Here is a 6,000-nt window from a genome sequence, read left to right on the forward strand (position 1 = left end):
AGCATAGTAAGTAGTAAGTAGCATACAAACGCAGCATTAGCCGCTACACGTCTTTGTAGTCATATCTACAGTATGAATGCAATGTTAGCTAACTCCATATGACTTAGGCTCTAAACTCTAAACTCAGCTACACTTCACGCCTGCTGCCAAAAACAGATGATCTACATCCAGCACTAAACTCCCCACACAAAAAAAAACTATAATTCAACCATGATTAACACTCTACAAACTGCTCAGGTCAGTCATAAATATGTGTTGAGAGTACAATGTGAGATTTTCAATGCTCTGATACCTTCTGATACGTTGTGTCTTAAAACACAGCAATCTCCTCTATTTTATTGATTGTCAGTATCCAAAAGCTTTAAAAAAAAAAAAGACAACAACAGACCCTTAGTCGTATTTTTAGTTTGAAAGCTGCCATATTCTGACTATTCCCTTGAGTCCTTTAAGCGTCTCATTGTGACTCAAAAGTTACGCTTCTGTCTCTTACTGACAGAGAGAAGAGGGATGTATCTGTGTAATTATGACATTTTTTACAAGTTTGCGTACAATTTTTGGTAAATGAAGATAAGAAATTTCCCAACATTGGATGCCAACTTCTATTTTTGTTGCCATGGTAATGAAAGAGGAATTGATATTGTTTTATTTTTTACTAGTATCTTATCCTGGTTCAAAATACTGGTTTCATGACAACCCTAGTTCAATACTAACACGGGTTGTTATAGCCAAATGGCCAAATGGATGAAAGTTTGTTGATTGAACTTGAATTGATTCCCATACTTCTTTTACTTCTTGTAATGAATAGCCTACCAAGCGTTCACATGTGAAATTGAAGCCCAGTTTTCAGATCCTTTAATGACAGTATTCTTGGATTGAAGCTTTATTCGAATACTTTTAGAGAGTCATGATGATGTACTTAATACCAAGAATAAGCTTGTTTGACTCAAATGAACATTAACACTTTAACATTGTGTTAATGAAATCAGATTGAATGGTGATATGAAGATGACTGCTGTATGTGTACACGATGAGGAAATACATGATGCACATCAGGCCAAACATTCATTGAAAAAACTACACACCTGCTAAATCATATTTAGTTTTTACTCTGAGCTTTCTTTTAGTATGTCAAAGATCCTTGCTCGGTATTTCCCCCATTTCAACCAAAAACTGTACACAATACTGCAAAGCATGTTTATTTTAGCACAGCAAAACTTTCTCAAAGCCTCACTCTGAAGTCTAAAAGAGTCACCCATTGGAAAGCCACATGATTCCTTACCTCGCAGCCTGTTAGTCAGTCAACCAGAGAGTCCATAGTCCTGGTGGCAGATGAATACAGAAATAAAGCCCAGGAAGAGATTTCTCTATAAACACCGGCTTTCCTCAGAAGCCTCCCTTTAGCTCCTACTTTCAGTCGGGGCTCTGCCGCTTCGCCTGTCTCCCCACTATCTCTGAAATTCTCCTCACACAGCCTCTTCTACTCTAATCCTCTCTAAAGGAAGCCCAAACTGCTCCAAATGGTTCAACCAGGCGCCGACTTCTCAGGCTTTTTTCCCCTCTTTGTATTATTTTGTTGGCTGGGATCATTAACTTAGTCCCATGAGAACATAAGGAGGTAAATAACCCCCCTCCTTGCTGTGGGAGGCTGTCAATCACAACTGATGATGAGGTGGTGAGAGGGGGTGCTTTTAGCCGCCGGGGAGGCACTTCTGATTGGCCACCGGGGAACAGAGGTGTCTTGCATGACAAATGGGAGCACTGGGATGGATGGGCCTGCAGAGATGCTCAGCTGAGGTTATGTGCACATTTATAATAGACTTTCCCTCATTTACATGTCATTCAAAAGGAAAGAAAGACATGGAAATGAGTGAGTAATCAAAGTTGACATAGCAAATGTCTATTTAACACTGCTGAATTCTACTAATTCATGTCATTTATGCTGCGCTTGAATAAAAGGGTCAAGGAGAATCACAAGATCTTTAAATTACTCTTTGGTACAGTCTGGATGCTCAGTAGGGGGGTGAACGGGAGGAAGGCATAAAGCTTGTGTTGCCATGGCGGTGTGGCTGGAGCAACGATGCATCTCGGCACTCGAGCCAAATGCCACTCTAATCTTTTCACTGGCAAACCTTCAGCTCTCTCTTCACAGCTTGTTTGTTTCTCAGTCAAGCTTACTGCTGCCTGTCACTCTCCAGTTCCTCCAAACATCACATGCCAATGTGAAGTCTGCTGTCGTTTTGTAAGAGGAGGAAATGTACGAAGACGGTTGTAAGTGTGGGAAAAAAAATACCTTGGATGGGTCACTTGAATCCCAGTGACCACGACTAAAAGCTTAAAGGCTGACAAGCGAGGTGAAACAATGGCTGAATTAAGCATGACTTCCACTGTGATGCCTCCGTCTGCATCGCTCATTCTGCACGCTGTACACACACACTAATGCATTTGTAAACAGCACATCTGCTTTCTATGTAAAGCATGAAGCCAGCAGACACACAGCAATGGCACATTATTGTCACATCACTCCGACTCTACAGCAAATCCAGACTGCAGAAACATCTCTTCCCTCTGCCCAAAGCCACACAGGGTAATATATCCATAAAGTGCGTGTGAAATAAGGGCGGCACTACTTTGTTTTCTCACAATAAGATGCATTTCATAGCAATAACAAGCCATAAAACGTTTCACATTTACATGCAGACAGGAGTCAAACTGATTTCTGGACCCAGGATTTACTAAGAAGTGAAAACAATTTGTCACACGAGGGTCAATCTCAAGTCACTCACCCTCTCTGAACTGTTACTAAACATGAAGTGGAAAAATGTTTCTGTTTTAACCATTGCAATAAAAAAAGAAAGAAAACTTGTCTGGGCTGTGGTTTTAGCAGCAGTTCCCACCTCAACCAATGGAAACCAAACCTGAGCGTTGTTCCAGGCTAAAACACAAAGTCTTCTGTGGCTTTTAGTCCGGAAAATGGGCACAAAAACATTTATTCTTTTGTATTTTGTCACATCAGAAGCAATTACATCTCCTCAGATCTAAACACATGTAAAATCTACAGTTTTATGAGGTATCAACATTGACAAAAGAGAAACTGCCTGTTCCATCATAGTTATTTATAAATTATGACTCAAAGCCACAATTCAACCCAGTCCAGAGGTTGAGCTGCTCACAATAACAATTGTATTTTTTTGTTTGTTTATGTATTTGTATAAGTGGCTATAAAGATGTTGACTTTCTTGGTGTAATCCTTGTCGAATTACTTCCGGAAAATATGATGCATTATACTCTATTCCCTTATCAATAAGTAACAGCACTGTCGGAATAATTATTCAAAACAAATGAATATTCATCCCCCTTAAATAAGGCCGTTTGCTGCCTGAGGCGCTCCTCTGGGTGCTGGTTGGCACATCAGGATGTATTAATTGGAAAAAGACCTGAAAAGGGGCAGTAAAGCTTTCCTGAAGGAGCAGATAAGTTGGAACAAAATAGGCTGTGCAATCTGATACAAACTTGGTTAAATTGGATATATTTTTTAATATTTGTAATATTTCAGAGACTTTTGGAGCAGATATTTGTAATCTAAACCATCATGTTATTACTTTTTGCCTCATAGTACAAACTCATTTTACTCAAAACAAATATGTACGCAAATCTGTGTGTGATCCAAGGTGCCTAATCTACATTATGTCAAGGAAGACAAGGAAACACTTTCTTATTGGACAAGAGCCATATTTTCCATACTGTCAACTTAATTGCTCACCATAAACAATAATGCACATTTGAAATGAGACTCTGCAGTAAAAGTTAGCCAGACTTACATGCTATCATCCGGGGCAATCCTTTAAAATGCAGGTGCAACTCCCATTGATGGCTTGGAAGTACTTTTCAGTAGCACATGGATGAGAGACTAAACAAAACACACAGTAGCATCCTGGCTAGTCTCGTCCCACACACCCTTCCTCATCACATGCCCAGCCCCAGCCCAAGCCCAAGCCCCAGCCCCAGCCCCAGCCCCAGCCCAGGCTGTATGCTCATGCAGGCGTAAAACGTGGCCAGGAAGCGTCATTTCCACTAGGTCATTTCATGGATACTGTCTCCATTAACACTCAACCCCCTCCCCACTCCCCCTTTTCCCTCTCTGGGGTTGAGCTCTTGCCCCTGGCTCCCCCACCCTCTCAGCTAAAAGACAAAGATGTAGCAAATGGATGGGGCAAAGGCGGGGTGCATAAACCTTGGGGGACCCCAATTTTGATGAGTTTCCGACTTTGCAACCAGGCCCTGAACAGATGGGCTCAGTCTCCGGGGCTCAGCTGCACTGCTGCGTTAACACAGCTCCATACATCCACACTATAAATGTTGTTTTGCTGCTCATTTAACAGCACTCATCAGATCAACACCCACACACAGCTACACAAGAACACCAAACAGAAAATATTTGTCACGTTATGTTGGCTATTAAACCCTCAGAAGATGACCATAATTAAAGTTTTGGGGCACGCTGCTAATTGAGTTAGCACACACTCTGGCATCAAGATTGTCTTTTTGAGTGCAAACACTGATCTAAGTAGCGATGAGTGTTTTCTCTAACGAGGACAGCGACTCCTCATTTTGCCAATAAACAATAAGATGAAAGTGGAGTCTGCCCTCATCATGGCAAAGGTTCAACATTTTAATTGCCTCCATCCCCAAGGCAGGCCGCCCATAACTAAGCAACACACAATCAATGTAAACATCGGCCGAACAAATGAACGTGTTAGCAGAATGCCAATTAACACTTTCTGTGATTTATCCTCGGCTTCCAGTGGAGGTGTGAAGTTAAGTCACCAGTCTTGAAGCTCTTTTATTTGTAAACAGATAGGGATGCTGGGTAGAAAATACAAAGTGTCTGCTCTACATGTCACATCAGCCAATGTTTACATACTGTGGTGAACATATAGGACTGTTGTGAGCATTGACCTGGAATGGATTTTTTCTTCTGAGCACGTTGCAGCTTTATTGGTACTGTGTTCATTTTGCCAACAACAGAATCAATTTTCAACGTTGTTTTCCTTTCCTATTTATCGTTGCAAACAAATAAAAGCTACAATGAGAGCTGGTGTAATAGAACTTAATATAAATGTAGACGAAGAGAAGGACTTAGTTTGAGCAGCACCTAAAAGGTAGCCTATTTAGTTAGGGTTTATATTTATCATTAATCAGTACATTGGATGTGTATGATGATTCACTCTCTGGATCTGCAACTACATTGGGTAAAGCCATGGTATGAAAAATCCAACCAAAAGATGGTGAAAGCCAAAGGAAACATCCTTTACCAAGTCAATAAAGCTATACTCTGTGGTCAGAAACAGCACAATGAATTCAGTAATGTCTGCCTTTTTCTTATTAAAATGTAACAGTGAAGGAGTTTTGGGAAAGTAGCATGTCATGTGTTATGTTTAGTCCGCACACCACAGAGCTGTTGCCTGAAAGTCTCTGCTTTTTATTTTTTCCTTAAAAAAAAAAAGAGTCTCCCTCTGAAAGGGTGCGGTGAACGCCTGCTGCATTCTTTGCTGCTCGGAAAGGTCTGTAATTGCTTCCAGCTTCTGAGGGATCTACTGTAGAAAAGTGGTGTCACATCTTTATCAAGAATCCCCCTTCAACAACACCCAGTTTCACTGATAAGAGTGTACTTTTTGAAGCTATCAACCTCAGAGATACTAACTCGTCTCAGCCCCTAAATAAAAACACTTTGCTCTAACAAGTAGCACAAGCAGTTATATAGGACACAATTAGCTTTATTTCAACTCCTACACTGTTTTTTCATCCTGCATGTAGTCGGAGAAACTGAGTCGCTACACACTCAGACCTCCTACACCCAGAAATGCTGGAGGAGGCCTGAACATCTGTTGTGGTGTGCTGTGTTCATGTGTCCAAGGAGACAAAGTCAGAGCCAAAGGCAGAAGCCCCAGCTGTCGGGATCTGGGTCGGCTGCATCCGGGCCGAAGGATGTTTTCAGAAAAC

At 41.2% G+C, this 6,000-nt stretch overlaps 1 protein-coding gene across 3 annotated transcripts in view; it reads right to left on the reverse strand.

Annotated features, from left to right (window-relative positions):
• The window catches only part of mid1 (midline 1), a 28,974-nt gene that overhangs the window by 21,403 nt on the left and 1,571 nt on the right, over positions 1–6,000 (reverse strand). The window contains exon 1 of one of the 3 annotated variants that reach the window (XM_061054579.1): positions 3,819–3,950. The exons of 1 other annotated variant lie outside the window; for it this stretch is intronic. The gene's annotated coding sequence lies outside the window, so the exon portion shown is untranslated. Of the gene's footprint in view, positions 1–1,279; positions 1,447–3,818; positions 3,951–6,000 lie in introns of those variants that run through there. One more of the 3 variants, XM_061054577.1, reaches the window with a different exon arrangement.

The sequence above is a fragment of the Labrus mixtus genome, chromosome 13 (genome assembly GCF_963584025.1).
Source record: "Labrus mixtus chromosome 13, fLabMix1.1, whole genome shotgun sequence".
Taxonomy (NCBI): domain Eukaryota; kingdom Metazoa; phylum Chordata; class Actinopteri; order Labriformes; family Labridae; genus Labrus; species Labrus mixtus.